The sequence below is a fragment of the Chiloscyllium punctatum genome, chromosome 22 (assembly GCF_047496795.1).
Source record: "Chiloscyllium punctatum isolate Juve2018m chromosome 22, sChiPun1.3, whole genome shotgun sequence".
In the NCBI taxonomy this organism is placed as follows: Eukaryota; Metazoa; Chordata; class Chondrichthyes; order Orectolobiformes; family Hemiscylliidae; genus Chiloscyllium; species Chiloscyllium punctatum.
Window position 1 is genome coordinate 19,480,156 of NC_092760.1, and position 18,709 is coordinate 19,498,864.

Here is an 18,709-nt window from a genome sequence, read left to right on the forward strand (position 1 = left end):
TGGTGTAATATAAAACACACAATGCGGTGTTTATGATCGTCACCCTGGTGTAATATAAAACACACAGTGCGGTGATTATGATCGTCGCCCTGGTGTAATATAAAACACACAGTGCGGTGATTATAATCCTCACCCTGCTGTAATATAAAACACACACTGCGGTGATTATAATCTTCACCCTGGTGTATTATAAAACACACACTGCGGTGATTATAATCCTCACACTGGTGTAATATAAAACACACACTGCGGTGATTATAATCTTCACCCTGGTGTAATATAAATCACACACTGCGGTGATTATAATCCTCACCCTGGTGTCATATAAAACACACATTGCGGTGATTATAATCCTCACCCTGGTGTAATACAAAAACACACACTGCGGTGAATATAATCCTCACCCTGGTGTAAGATAAAACACACACTGCAGTGATTATAATCTTCACCCTGGTGTAATATAAAACACACACTGCGGTGATTATTATCCTCATCCTGGTGTAATATAAAACACACACTGCAGTGATTATAATTCTTACCCTGGTGTAATATAAAACACACACTGCGGTGATTGTAATTCTCACCCTGGTGTAATATAAAACACACACTGCGGTGAATAAAATCCTCACCCTGTGTAATATAAAACACACACTGCGGTGATTATGATATTCACTCTGGTGTAATATAAAAGACACACTGCGGTGATTATATTCCTCACCCTGCTGTAATATAAAACACACACTGCGGTGATTATAATCTCCACCCTGGTGTAATATAAAACACACACTGCGGTGATTATATTCCTCACCCTGGTGTAATGTAAAAGACACACTGCGATGATTATAATCCTCACCCTGGTGTAATATAAAACACACACTGCGGTGATTTTATTCCTCACCCTGGTGTAATGTAAAACACACACTGCGGTGATTTTATTCCTCACCCTAGTGTAATATAAAACACACACTGCGGTGATTATAATCCTCACCCTGGTGTAATATAAAGCACAAACTGCGGTGATTTTATTCCTCACCCTGGTGTAATGTAAAACACACACTGCGGTGATTTTATTCCTCACCCTAGTGTAATATAAAACACACACTGCGGTGATTTTATTCCTCACCCGAGTGTAATATAAAACACACACTGCGGTGATTATAATCCTCACCCTGGTGTAATATAAAACACACACTGCGGTGATTATAATCCTCACCCTGGTGTAATATAAAACACAAACTGCGGTGATCATAATCCTCACCCTGGTGTAATATAAAACACACACTGCGGTGATTATAATCTTCACCCTGGTGTAATATAAAACACACACTGCGGTGATTATTATCCTCATCCTGGTGTAATGTAAAACACACACTGCGGTGATTATAATCCTCACACTGGTATAATATAAAGCACACACTGCGGTGATTATAATCCTCACCCCGGTGTAATATAAAACACACACTGCTGTGATTATATTCCTCACCCTGGTGTAATATAAAATACACACTGCGGGGATTATAATCCTCACCCTGATGTAATATAAAACACACACTGCAGTGATTATAATCCTCACCCTGGTGTAATATAAAACACACACTACGGTGATTATACTCCTCAACTGTGTGTAATGTAAAACACTCAATGCTGTGATTATAATCCTCACCCTGGTGTAATATAAAACACACACTGCAGTGATTATAATCCTCACCCTGGTGTAATGTAAAACACACACTGCGATGATTATAATCCTCACTCTGGTGTAATATTAAACACACACTGCGGTGATTATATTCCTCACCCTGGTGTAATGTAAAACAAACACTGCGGTGATTATAATCCTCACCCTGGTGTAATATAAAACACACACTGCGGTGATTATAATCCTCACCCTGGTGTAATATAATAAACACACTGCGGTGATTATAATCCTCACCCTGATGTAATATAAAACACACACTGCGATGATTATAATCCTCACCCTGGTGTAATATAATAAACACACCGCGGTTATTATAATCCTCACACTGATGTAACATAAAACACACACTGCGGTGATTATAATCCTCACCCTGGTGTAATATAAAACACACACTGCGCTGATCATATTCCTCAAACTGCTGTAGTATACATCACACACTGCGGTGATTATAATCCTCACTCTGGTGTAATGTAAAACACACACTGCGGTGATTATAATCCAGACTCTGGTGTAATATAAAATACACACTGCTGTGATTATATTCCTCACGCTGGTGTAATGTAAAACACACACTGCGGTGAGTATAATCCTCAATCTGGTGTAATATAAAATACAAACTGCGGTGATTATGATCGTCACCCTGGTGTAATATAAAACACACAATGCGGTGTTTATGATCGTCACCCTGGTGTAATATAAAACACACAGTGCGGTGATTATGATCGTCGCCCTGGTGTAATATAAAACACACACTGCGGTGATTATAATCTTCACCCTGGTGTATTATAAAACACACACTGCGGTGATTATAATCCTCACACTGGTGTAATATAAAACACACACTGCGGTGATTATAATCTTCACCCTGGTGTAATATAAATCACACACTGCGGTGATTGTAATCCTCACCCTGGTGTCATATAAAATACACACTGCGGTGATTATAATCCTGACACTGGCGTAATATAAAACACACATTGCGGTGATTATAGTCCTCACCCTGGTGTAATATAAAACACACACTGCGGTGATTATAATCCTCACCCTGGTGTCATATAAAATACACACTGCGGTGATTATAATCCTCTCCCTGGTGTAATATAAAACACACATTGCGGTGATTATAATCCTCACCCTGGTGTAATACAAAAACACACACTGCGGTGAATATAATCCTCACCCTGGTGTAAGATAAAACACACACTGCAGTGATTATAATCTTCACCCTGGTGTAATATAAAACACACACTGCGGTGATTATTATCCTCATCCTGGTGTAATATAAAACACACACTGCAGTGATTATAATTCTTACCCTGGTGTAATATAAAACACACACTGCGGTGATTGTAATTCTCACCCTGGTGTAATATAAAACACACACTGCGGTGAATAAAATCCTCACCCTGTGTAATATAAAACACACACTGCGGTGATTATGATATTCACTCTGGTGTAATATAAAAGACACACTGCGGTGATTATAATCCTCACTCTGGTGTAATATATAACACACACTGCAGCTGTACAGGACTTTGGTTAGGCCACAGTTGGAGTACTGTGTGCAGTTCTGGTCGCCTCACTTTAGGAAAGATGTGGAAGCTTTGGAGAGGGTGCAGAGAATATTTACCAGGATGTTGCCTGGAATGGAGAGTAGGTCGTACGAGGATAGGCTGACAGTTCTCGGCCTTTTCTCGTTGGAACGGCGAAGGATGAGGGGTGACTTGATAGAGGTTTATAAGATGATCAGAGGAATAGATAGAGTAGACAGTCAGAAACTTTTTCCCTTCGTACAACAGAGTGTTACAAGGGGACATAAATTTAAGGTGAAGGGTGGAAGGTATAGGGGAGATGTCAGGGGTGGGTTCTTTACCCAGAGAGTGGTGGGTGCATGGAATGCGCTCCCCGTGGGAGTGGTAGAGTCAGAATCATTGGCGACCTTTAAGCGGCATTTGGATAGGTACATGGATGGGTGCTTAATCTAGGTTAGAAGTTCGGCACAACATCGTGGGCCGATGGGCCTGTTCTGTGCTGTATTGTTCTATGTTCTATATTCTATGATTATAGTCCTCACCCAGGTGTAATATAATAAACACACTGCGGTGATTATAATCCTCACCCTGATGTAATATAAAACACCCACTGCGATGATTATAATCCTCACCCTGATGTAATATAAAACACACACTGCGCTGATCATATTCCTCAAACTGCTGTCGTATACATCACACACTGCTGTGATTATATTCCTCACCCTGCTGTAATATAAAACACACACTGCGGTGATTTTATTCCTCACCCTGGTGTAATTTAAAACACACACTGCGGTGATTTTATTCCTCACCCTAGTGTAATGTAAAACACACACTGCGGTGATTATAATCCTCACCCTGGTGTAATATAAAGCACAAACTGCGGTGATTTTATTCCTCACCCTGGTGTAATGTAAAACACACACTGCGGTGATTTTATTCCTCACCCTAGTGTAATATAAAACACACACTGCGGTGATTTTATTCCTCACCTTAGTGTAATATAAAACACACACTGCGGTGATTATAATCCTCACCCTGGTGTAATATAAAACACACACTGCGGTGATTCTAATCCTCACCCTGGTGTAATATAAAACTCACACTGCGGTGATTATAATCCTCACCCTGGTGTAATATAAAACACACACTGCGGTGATTATAATCCTCTCCCTGGTGTAATATAAAACACACACCGCGGTGATTATAATCCTCACCCTGGTGTAATGTAAAACAGACACTGCGATGATTATAATCCTCACCCTGGTGTAATATAAAACACACACTTCAGTGATTATAATCCTCACCCTGGCGTAATATAAAACACAAACTGCGATGATTAGAATCCTTACCCTGGTGTAATATAAAACACACACTGTGGTGATTTTATTCCTCACCCTGGTGTAATATAAAACACACAATGCGGTGTTTATGATCGTCACACTGGTGTAATATAAAACACACAATGCGGTGATTATGATCGTCACCCTGGTGTAATATAAAACACAGTGCGGTGATTATGATCGTCACCCTGGTGTAATATACAACACACTGGGCGGTGATTATAATCCTCACCCTGGTGTAATATAAAACACAAACTGCGGTGATCATAATCCTCACCCTAGTGTAATATAAAACACACACTGCGGTGATTATAATCTTCACCCTGGTGTAATATAAAACACACACTGCGATGATTAGAATCCTCACCCTGGTGTAATATAAAACACACACTGTGGTGATTTTATTCCTCACCCTGGTGTAATGTAAAACACACACTGCGGTGAGTATAATCCTCACTCTGGTGTAATATAAAACACACACTGCGGTGGTTATAATCCTCACCCTGGTGTAATATAAAACACACACTGCGGTGATTATTATCCTCATCCTGGTGTAAAGTAAAACACACACTGCGGTGATTATAATCCTCATTCTGGTGTAAGATAAAAGACACACTGCGGTGATGATAATTCTCACACTGGTGTAATATAAAACACACTGCGGTGATTATAATCCTCACCCCTGTAATATAAAACACACACTGCGGTGATTATAATCCTCACCCTAGTGTTATATAAAATACACACTGCGGTGATTATAATCCTGACACTGGTGTAATATAAAACACACACTGCGGTGATTATAATCCTCACCCTGGTGTAATATAAAACACACACTGCGGTGATTATAAAACTCACACTGGTGCAATATAAAACACACTGCGGTGATTATAATCCTCACCCTGGTGTAATGTAAAACACACACTGTGGTGATTAAAATCCTCACCCTAGTGTCATATAAAACACACACTGCGGTGATTATAATCCTCACTCTGGTGAAATGTAAAACACATACTGCGGTGATTATAATCCTCAGGCTGGTGTAATATAAAACACACACTGCGGTGATTATAATCCTCACCCTGGTGTAATATAAAACACACACTGCGGTGATTATAATCCTAACCCTGGTGTCATATAAAGCACACACTGCGGTGATTATAATCCTCACCCTGGTGTAATATAAAACACACACTGCAGTGATTATAATCCTCACCCTGGTGTAATATAAAACACACACTGCGGTGATTATAATCCTCACCCTGGTGTAATATAAAACACACACTGCGGTGATTATAATCCTCACCCTGGTGTAATATAAAACACACACTGCAGTGAGTATAATCCTCACCCTGGTGTAATATAAAACACACACTGCGGTGATTATAATCCTCACCCTGGTGTAATATAAAACACACACTGCGGTGATTATAATCCTCTCCCTGGTGTAATATAAAACACACACCGCGGTGATTATAATCCTCACCCTGGTGTAATGTAAAACAGACACTGCGATGATTATAATCCTCACCCTGGTGTAATATAAAACACACACTTCAGTGATTATAATCCTCACCCTGGCGTAATATAAAACACAAACTGCAGTGATTATGATCGTCACCCTGGTGTAATATAAAACACACAATGCGGTGATTATGATCGTCACCCTGGTGTAATATAAAACACAGTGCGGTGATTATGATTGTCACCCTGGTGTAATAAAGAACACACTGGGCGGTGATTATAATCCTCACCCTGGTGTAATATAAAACACAAACTGCGGTGATCATAATCCTCACCCTAGTGTAATATAAAACACACACTACGGTGATTATATTCCTCACCCTGCTGTAATATAAAACACACACTGCGGTGATTATAATCTTCATCCTGGTGTAATATAAAACACACACTGCGATGATTAGAATCCTCACCCTGGTGTAATATAAAACACACACTGTGGTGATTTTATTCCTCACCCTGGTGTAATGTAAAACACACACTGCGGTGAGTATAATCCTCACTCTGGTGTAATATAAAACACACACTGCGGTGGTTATAATCCTCACCCTGGTGTAATATAAAACACACACTGCGGTGATTATAATCTTCACCCTGGTGTAATATAAAACACACACTGCGGTGATTATTATCCTCATCCTGGTGTAAAGTAAAACACACACTGCGGTGATTATAATCCTCATTCTGGTGTAATATAAAAGAAACACTGCGGTGATGATAATCCTCACACTGGTGTAATATAAAACACACTGCGGTGATTATAATCCTCACCCCTGTAATATAAAACACACACTGCGGTGATTATAATCCTCACCCTGGTGTTATATAAAATACACACTGCGGTGATTATAGTCCTGACACTGGTGTAATATAAAACACACACTGCGGTGATTATAATCCTCACCCTGGTGTAATATAAAACACAAACTTCAGTGATTATAATCCTCACCCTGGTGTCATATAAAACACACACTGCGGTGATTATAATCCTCACCCTGGTGTAATGTAAAACACACACTGTGGTGATTAAAATCCTCACCCTAGTGTCATATAAAGCACACACTGCGGTGATTATAATCCTCACTCTGGTGAAATGTAAAACACATACTGCGGTGATTATAATCCTCAGGCTGGTGTAATATAATCCACACACTGCGGTGATTATAATCCTCACCCTGGTGTAATGTAAAAAACACAGTGCGATGATTATAATCCTCACCCTGGAGTAATTTACAACACACACTGTGGTAAATATACTCCTCACACTGGTGTCATACAAAACACACACTGCGGTGATTATAATCCTCACCCTGGTGTCATACAAAACACACACTGCGGTGATTATAATCCTCACCCTGGTGTAATATAAAACACACACTGCGGTGATTATAATCCTCACCCTGGTGTAATATAAAACACACACTGCGGTGATTATAAAACTCACACTGGTGCAATATAAAACACACTGCGGTGATTATAATCCTCACCCTGGTGTAATGTAAAACACACACTGTGGTGATTAAAATCCTCACCCTAGTGTCATATAAAACACACACTGCGGTGATTATAATCCTCACTCTGGTGAAATGTAAAACACATACTGCGGTGATTATAATCCTCAGGCTGGTGTAATATAAAACACACACTTCAGTGATTATAATCCTCACTCTGGTGGAATGTATAACACACACTGCGGTGATTATTATCCTCATCCTGGTCTAATACAAAACACACACTTCAGTGATTATTATCCTCAACCTGGTGTAATGTAAAACACACACTGCAGTGATTATAATCCTTAACCTGGTGCAATGTAAAACACACACTGCGGAGATTATAGTCTGCACCCTGGTGTAATATAATCCACACACTGCGGTGATTATAATCCTCACCCGAGTGTAATGTAAAACACACAGTGCGATGATTATAATCCTCACCCTGGAGTAATTTACAACACACACTGTGGTAAATATACTCCTCACCCTGGTGTCATACAAAACACACACTGCGGTGATTATAATCCTCACCCTGGTGTAATATAAAACACACACTGCGGTGATTATAATCCTCACCCTGGTGAAATATAAAACACACACTGCGGTGATTATAATCCTCAGTCTGGTGTAATGTAAAACACACACTGCGGTGATTATAATCCTCACTCTGGTGTAAGATAAAACACACACTGCTGTGATTATATTCCTCACCCTGTTGTAAAGTAAAACACACACTGCGGTGATTTTATTCCTCACCCGAGTGTAATATAAAACACACACTGCGGTGATTATAATCCTAACCCTGGTGTCATATAAAACACACACTGCGGTGATTATAATCCTCACCCTGGTGTAATATGAAACACACACTGCAGTGATTATAATCCTCACACTGGTGTAATATAAAACACACACTGCGGTGATTATAATCCTCACCCTGGTGTAATATAAAACACACACTGCGGTGATTATAATCCTCACCCTGGTGTAATATAAAACACACACTGCGGTGAGTATAATCCTCACCCTGGTGTAATATAAAACACACACTGCGGTGATTATAATCCTCACCCTGGTGTAATATAAAACACACACTGCAGTGAGTATAATCCTCACCCTGGTGTAATATAAAACACACACTGCGGTGATTATAATCCTCACCCTGGTGTAATATAAAACACACACTGCGGTGATTATAATCCTCTCCCTGGTGTAATATAAAACACACACTGCGGTGATTATAATCCTCACCCTGGTGTAATGTAAAACAGACACTGCGATGATTATAATCCTCACCCTGGTGTAATATAAAACACACACTTCAGTGATTATAATCCTCACCCTGGCGTAATATAAAACACAAACTGCAGTGATTATGATCGTCACCCTGGTGTAATATAAAACACACACTGCGGTGATTATAATCCTCACCCTGGTGTAATATAAAACACACACTGCGGTGATTATAATCCTCACCCTGGTGTAATGTAAAACAGACACTGCGATGATTATAATCCTCACCCTGGTGTAATATAAAACACACACTTCAGTGATTATAATCCTCACCCTGGCGTAATATAAAACACAAACTGCAGTGATTATGATCGTCACCCTGGTGTAATATAAAACACACAATGCGGTGATTATGATCGTCACCCTGGTGTAATATAAAACACAGTGCGGTGATTATGATCGTCACCCTGGTGTAATATACAACACACTGGGCGGTGATTATAATCCTCACCCTGGTGTAATATAAAACACAAACTGCGGTGATCATAATCCTCACCCTAGTGTAATATAAAACACACACTACGGTGATTATATTCCTCACCCTGCTGTAATATAAAACACACATTGCGGTGATTATAATCTTCATCCTGGTGTAATATAAAACACACACTGCGATGATTAGAATCCTCACCCTGGTGTAATATAAAACACACACTGTGGTGATTTTATTCCTCACCCTGCTGTCATATAAAACACACACCGCGGTGATTATAATCCTCACCCTGGTGTAATGTAAAACAGACACTGCGATGATTATAATCCTCACCCTGGTGTAATATAAAACACACACTTCAGTGATTATAATCCTCACCCTGGCGTAATATAAAACACAAACTGCAGTGATTATGATCGTCACCCTGTTGTAATATAAAACACACAATGCGGTGATTATGATCGTCACCCTGGTGTAATATAAAACACAGTGCGGTGATTATGATCGTCACCCTGGTGTAATATACAACACACTGGGCGGTGATTATAATCCTCACCCTGGTGTAATATAAAACACAAACTGCGGTGATCATAATCCTCACCCTAGTGTAATATAAAACACACACTACGGTGATTATATTCCTCACCCTGCTGTAATATAAAACACACATTGCGGTGATTATAATCTTCATCCTGGTGTAATATAAAACACACACTGCGATGATTAGAATCCTCACCCTGGTGTAATATAAAACACACACTGTGGTGATTTTATTCCTCACCCTGCTGTAATATAAAACACACACTGCGGTGATTATAATCCTCACCCTAGTGTCATATAAAACACACACTGCGGTGATTATAATCCTCACTCTGGTGAAATGTAAAACACATACTGCGGTGATTATAATCCTCAGGCTGGTGTAATATAAAACACACACTTCAGTGATTATAATCCTCACTCTGGTGGAATGTAAAACACACACTGCGGTGATTATTATCCTCATCCTGGTCTAATACAAAACACACACTTCAGTGATTATTATCCTCAACCTGGTGTAATGTAAAACACACACTGCAGTGATTATAATCCTTAACCTGGTGCAATGTAAAACACACACTGCGGAGATTATAGTCTGCACCCTGGTGTAATATAATCCACACACTGCGGTGATTATAATCCTCACCCGAGTGTAATGTAAAACACACAGTGCGATGATTATAATCCTCACCCTGGAGTAATTTACAACACACACTGTGGTAAATATACTCCTCACCCTGGTGTCATACAAAACACACACTGCGGTGATTATAATCCTCACCCTGGTGTAATATAAAACACACACTGCGGTGATTATAATCCTCACCCTGGTGAAATATAAAACACACACTGCGGTGATTTTATTCCTCACCCTGGTGTAATGTAAAACACACACTGCGGTGAGTATAATCCTCACTCTGGTGTAATATAAAACACACACTGCGGTGGTTATAATCCTCACCCTGGTGTAATATAAAACACACACTGCGGTGATTATAATCTTCAACCTGGTGTAATATAAAACACACACTGCGGTGATTATTATCCTCATCCTGGTGTAAAGTAAAACACACACTGCGGTGATTATAATCCTCATTCTGGTGTAATATAAAAGACACACTGCGGTAATGATAATCCTCACACTGATGTAATATAAAACACACTGCGGTGATTATAATCCTCACCCCTGTAATATAAAACACACACTGCGGTGATTATAATCCTCACCCTGGTGTTATATAAAATACACACTGCGGTGATTATAATCCTGACACTGGTGTAATATAAAACACACACTACGGTGATTATAATCCTCACCCTGGTGTAATATAAAACACACACTTCAGTGATTATAATCCTCACCCTGGTGTCATATAAAACATACACTGCGGTGATTATAATCCTCACCCTGGTGTAATGTAAAACACACACTGTGGTGATTAAAATCCTCACCCTAGTGTCATATAAAACACACACTGCGGTGATTATAATCCTCACTCTGGTGAAATGTAAAACACATACTGCGGTGATTATAATCCTCAGGCTGGTGTAATATAATCCACACACTGCGGTGATTATAATCCTCACCCTGGTGTAATGTAAAACACACAGTGCGATGATTATAATCCTCACCCTGGAGTAATTTACAACACACACTGTGGTAAATATACTCCTCACACTGGTGTCATACAAAACACACACTGCGGTGATTATAATCCTCACCCTGGTGTAATATAAAACACACACTGCGGTGATTATAATCCTCACCCTGGTGTAATATAAAACACACACTGCGGTGATTATAAAACTCACACTGGTGCAATATAAAACACACTGCGGTGATTATAATCCTCACCCTGGTGTAATGTAAAACACACACTGTGGTGATTAAAATCCTCACCCTAGTGTCATATAAAACACACACTGCGGTGATTATAATCCTCACTCTGGTGAAATGTAAAACACATACTGCGGTGATTATAATCCTCAGGCTGGTGTAATATAAAACACACACTTCAGTGATTATAATCCTCACTCTGGTGGAATGTAAAACACACACTGCGGTGATTATTATCCTCATCCTGGTCTAATACAAAACACACACTTCAGTGATTATTATCCTCAACCTGGTGTAATGTAAAACACACACTGCAGTGATTATAATCCTTAACCTGGTGCAATGTAAAACACACACTGCGGAGATTATAGTCTGCACCCTGGTGTAATATAATCCACACACTGCGGTGATTATAATCCTCACCCTAGTGTAATGTAAAACACACAGTGCGATGATTATAATCCTCACCCTGGAGTAATTTACAACACACACTGTGGTAAATATACTCCTCACACTGGTGTCATACAAAACACACACTGCGGTGATTATAATCCTCACCCTGGTGTAATATAAAACACACACTGCGGTGATTATAATCCTCACCCTGGTGTAATATAAAACACACACTGCGGTGATTATAATCCTCACTCTGGTGTAATGTAAAACACACACTGCGGTGATTATAATCCTCACTCTGGTGTAATATAAAACACACACTGCTGTGATTATATTCCTCACCCTGGTGTAAAGTAAAACACACACTGCGGTGATTTTATTCCTCACCCGAGTGTAATATAAAACACACACTGCGGTGATTATAATCCTAACCCTGGTGTCATATAAAACACACACTGCGGTGATTATAATCCTCACCCTGGTGTAATATAAAACACACACTGCAGTGATTATAATCCTCATCCTGGTGTAATATAAAACACACACTGCGGTGATTATAATCCTCACCCTGGTGTAATATAAAACACACACTGCGGTGATTATAATCCTCACCCTGGTGTAATATAAAACACACACTGCAGTGAGTATAATCCTCACCCTGGTGTAATATAAAACACACACTGCGGTGATTATAATCCACACTCTGGTGTAATATAAAACTCACACTGCGGTGATTATAATCCTCACCCTGGTGTAATATAAAACACACACTGCGGTGATTATAATCCTCTCCCTGGTGTAATATAAAACACACACCGCGGTGATTATAATCCTCACCCTGGTGTGACGTAAAACAGACACTGCGATGATTATAATCCTCACCCTGGTGTAATATAAAACACACACTTCAGTGATTATAATCCTCACCCTGGTGTAATATAAAACACAAACTGCAGTGATTATGATCGTCACCCTGGTGTCATATAAAACACACAATGCGGTGATTATGATCGTCACCCTGGTGTAATATAAAACACAGTGCGGTGATTATGATCGTCACCCTGGTGTAATATACAACACTCTGGGCGGTGATTATAATCCTCACCCTGGTGTAATATAAAACACACACTACGGTGATTATATTCCTCACCCTGCTGTAATATGAAACACACACTGCGGTGATTATAATCTTCACCCTGGTGTAATATAAAACACACACTGCGATGATTAGAATCCTCACCCTGGTGTAATATAAAACACACACTGTGGTGATTTTATTCCTCACCCTGGTGTAATGTAAAACACACACTGCGGTGAGTATAATCCTCACTCTGGTGTAATATAAAACACACACTGCGGTGGTTATAATCCTCACCCTGGTGTAATATAAAACACACACTGCGGTGATTATAATCTTCACCCTGGTGTAATATAAAACACACACTGCGGTGATTATTATCCTCATCCTGGTGTAAAGTAAAACACACACTGCGGTGATTATAATCCTCATTCTGGTGTAATATAAAAGACACACTGCGGTGATGATAATCCTCACACTGGTGTAATATAAAACACACTGCGGTGATTATAATCCTCACACTGGTGTAATATAAAACACACTGCGGTGATGGTAATCCTCACACTGGTGTAATATAAAACACACTGCGGTGATTATAATCCTCACCCCCGTAATATAAAACACACACTGCGGTGATTATAATCCTCACCCTGGTGTTATATAAAATACACACTGCGGTGATTATAATCCTGACACTGGTGTAATATAAAACACACACTACGGAGATTATAATCCTCACCCTGGTGTAATATAAAACACACACTTCAGTGATTATAATCCTCACCCTGGTGTCATATAAAACACACACTGCGGTGATTATAATCCTCACCCTGGTGTAATGTAAAACACACACTGTGGTGATTAAAATCCTCACCCTAGTGTCATATAAAACACACACTGCGGTGATTATAATCCTCACTCTGGTGAAATGTAAAACACATACTGCGGTGATTATAATCCTCAGGCTGGTGTAATATAATCCACACACTGCGGTGATTATAATCCTCACCCTGGTGTAATGTAAAACACACAGTGCGATGATTATAATCCTCACCCTGGAGTAATTTACAACACACACTGTGGTAAATATACTCCTCACACTGGTGTCATACAAAACACACACTGCGGTGATTATAATCCTCACCCTGGTGTAATATAAAACACACACTGCGGTGATTATAATCCTCACCCTGGTGTAATATAAAACACACACTGCGGTGATTATAAAACTCACACTGGTGCAATATAAAACACACTGCGGTGATTATAATCCTCACCCTGGTGTAATGTAAAACACACACTGTGGTGATTAAAATCCTCACCCTAGTGTCATATAAAACACACACTGCGGTGATTATAATACTTACTCTGGTGAAATGTAAAACACATACTGCGGTGATTATAATCCTCAGGCTGGTGTAATATAAAACACACACTGTGGTGATTAAAATCCTCACCCTCGTGTCATATAAAACACACACTGCGGTGATTATAATCCTCACTCTGGTGAAATGAAAAACACATACTGCGGTGATTATAATCCTCACTCTGGTGTAATATAAAACACACACTTCAGTGATTATAATCCTCACTCTGGTGGAATGTAAAACACACACTGCGGTGATTATTATCCTCATCCTGGTGTAATACAAAACACACACTTCAGTGATTATAATCCTCAACCTGGTGTAATGTAAAACACACACTGCAGTGATTATAATCCTTAACCTGGTGCAATGTAAAACACACACTGCGGAGATTATAGTCTGCACCCTGGTGTAATATAATCCACACACTGCGGTGATTATAATCCTCACCCTGGTGTAATGTAAAACACACAGTGCGATAATTATAATCCTCACCATGGAGTAATTTACAACACACACTGTGGTAAATATACTCCTCACACGGGTGTCATACAAAACACACACTGCGGTGATTATAATCCTCACCCTGGTGTAATATAAAACACACACTGCGGTGATTATAATCCTCACTCTGGTGGAATGTAAAACACACACTGTGGTGATTATAATCCTCACTCTGGTGTAATATAAAACACACACTGCTGTGATTATATTCCTCACCCTGGTGTAAAGTAAAACACACACTGCGGAGATTATAATCCTCACTCCGGTGTAATATAAAACACACACTGCGGTGATTGTAATCCACACCCTGGTGTAATATAAAACACCCACTGCAGTGATTATATTCCTCACCCTGATGTAATGTAAAACACACACTGCGGTGATTATAATCCTCACTCTGGTGTAATATAAAACACACACTGCGGTGATTATATTCCTCACCCTGCTGTAATATAAAACACACACTGCGGTGATTATAATCTTCACCCTGGTGTAATATAAAACACACACTGTGGTGATTATATTCCTCACCCTGCTGTAATATAAAACACGCACTTCGGTGATTATAATCTTCACCCTGGTGTAATATAAAACACACACTGCGGTGATTATATTCCTCACCCTGCTGTATTATAAAACACACACTGCGGTGATTATACTCTTCACCCTGGTGTCATATAAAACACACACTGTGGTGGTTATAATCCTCACCCTGGTATAATGTTAAACACACACTGCGGTGATTGTAATCCTCACCCTGGTGTCATTTAAAGCACACACTGCGGTGATTATAATCCTCACCCTGGTGTAATATAAAACACACACTGCAGTGATTATAATCCTCACCCTGGTGTAATATAAAACACACACTGCGGTGATTATAATCCTCACCCTGGTGTAATATAAAACACACACTGCGGTGATTATAATCCTCACCCTGGTGTAATATAAAACACACACTGCAGTGAGTATAATCCTCACCCTGGTGTAATATAAAACACACACTGCGGTGATTATAATCCTCACCCTGGTGTAATATAAAACACACACTGCGGTGATTATAATCCTCTCCTTGGTGTAATATAAAACACACACCGCGGTGATTATAATCCTCACCCTGGTGTAATGTAAAACAGACACTGCGATGATTATAATCCTCACCCTGGTGTAATATAAAACACACACTTCAGTGATTATAATCCTCACCCTGGCGTAATATAAAACACAAACTGCAGTGATTATGATCGTCACCCTGGTGTAATATAAAACACACAATGCGGTGATTATGATCGTCACCCTGGTGTAATATAAAACACACACTACGGTGATTATATTCCTCACCCTGCTGTAATATAAAACACACACTGCGGTGATTATAATCTTCATCCTGGTGTAATATAAAACACACACTGCGATGATTAGAATCCTCACCCTGGTGTAATATAAAACACACACTGTGGTGATTTTATTCCTCACCCTGGTGTCATGTAAAACACACACTGCGGTGAGTATAATCCTCACTCTGGTGTAATATAAAACACACACTGCGGTGGTTATAATCCTCACCCTGGTGTAATATAAAACACACACTGCGGTGATCATAATCTTCACCCTGGTGTAATATAAAACACACACTGCGGTGATTATTATCCTCATCCTGGTGTAAAGTAAAACACACACTGCGGTGATTATAATCCTCATTCTGGTGTAATATAAAAGACACACTGCGGTGATGATAATCCTCACACTGGTGTAATATAAAACACACTGCGGTGATTATAATCCTCACCCCTGTAATATAAAACACACACTGCGGTGATTATAATCCTCACCCTGGTGTTATATAAAATACACACTGCGGTGATTATAATCCTCACCCTGGTGTAATATAAAACACACACTGCGGTGATTATAATCCTCACCCTGGTGTAATATAAAACACACACTTCAGTGATTATAATCCTCACCCTGGTGTCATATAAAACACACACTGCGGTGATTAAAATCCTCACCCTAGTGTCATATAAAACACACACTGTGGTGATTAAAATCCTCACCCTAGTGTCATATAAAGCACACACTGCGGTGATTATAATCCTCACTCTGGTGAAATGTAAAACACATACTGCGGTGATTATAATCCTCAGGCTGGTGTAATATAATCCACACACTGCGGTGATTATAATCCTCACCCTGGTGTAATGTAAAAAACACAGTGCGATGATTATAATCCTCACCCTGGAGTAATTTACAACACACACTGTGGTAAATATACTCCTCACACTGGTGTCATACAAAACACACACTGCGGTGATTATAATCCTCACCCTGGTGTAATATAAAACACACACTGCGGTGATTATAATCCTCACCCTGGTGTAATATAAAACACACACTGCGGTGATTATAAAACTCACACTGGTGCAATATAAAACACACTGCGGTGATTATAATCTTCACCCTGGTGTAATGTAAAACACACACTGTGGTGATTAAAATCCTCACCCTAGTGTCATATAAAACACACACTGCGGTGATTATAATCCTCACTCTGGTGAAATGTAAAACACATACTGCGGTGATTATAATCCTCAGGCAGGTGTAATATAAAACACACACTTCAGTGATTATAATCCTCACTCTGGTGGAATGTAAAACACACACTGCGGTGATTATTATCCTCATCCTGGTCTAATACAAAACACACACTTCAGTGATTATTATCCTCAACCTGGTGTAATGTAAAACACACACTGCAGTGATTATAATCCTTAACCTGGTGCAATGTAAAACACACACTGCGGAGATTATAGTCTGCACCCTGGTGTAATATAATCCACACACTGCGGTGATTATAATCCTCACCCTAGTGTAATGTAAAACACACACTGCGGTGATTATAATCCTGACTCTGGTGTAATGTAAAACACACACTGCGGTGATTATAATCCTCACTCTGGTGTAATATAAAACACACACTGCTGTGATTATATTCCTCACCCTGGTGTAAAGTAAAACACACACTGCGGTGATTTTATTCCTCACCCGAGTGTAATATAAAACACACACTGCGGTGATTATAATCCTCACCCTGGTGTAATATAAAACACACACTGCGGTGATTATAATCCTCACCCTGGTGTAATATAAAACACACACTGCAGTGATTATAATCCTCACCCTGGTGTAATATAAAACACACACTGCGGTGATTATAATCCTCACCCTGGTGTAATATAAAACACACACTGCGGTGATTATAATCCTCACCCTGGTGTAATATAAAACACACACTGCAGTGAGTATAATCCTCACCCTGGTGTAATATAAAACACACACTGCGGTGATTATAATCCACACTCTGGTGTAATATAAAACTCACACTGCGGTGATTATAATCCTCACCCTGGTGTAATATAAAACACACACTGCGGTGATTATAAAACTCACACTGGTGCAATATAAAACACACTGCGGTGATTATAATCCTCACCCTGGTGTAATGTAAAACACACACTGTGGTGATTAAAATCCTCACCCTAGTGTCATATAAAACACACACTGCGGTGATTATAATCCTCACTCTGGTGAAATGTAAAACACATACTGCGGTGATTATAATCCTCAGGCTGGTGTAATATAAAACACACACTTCAGTGATTATAATCCT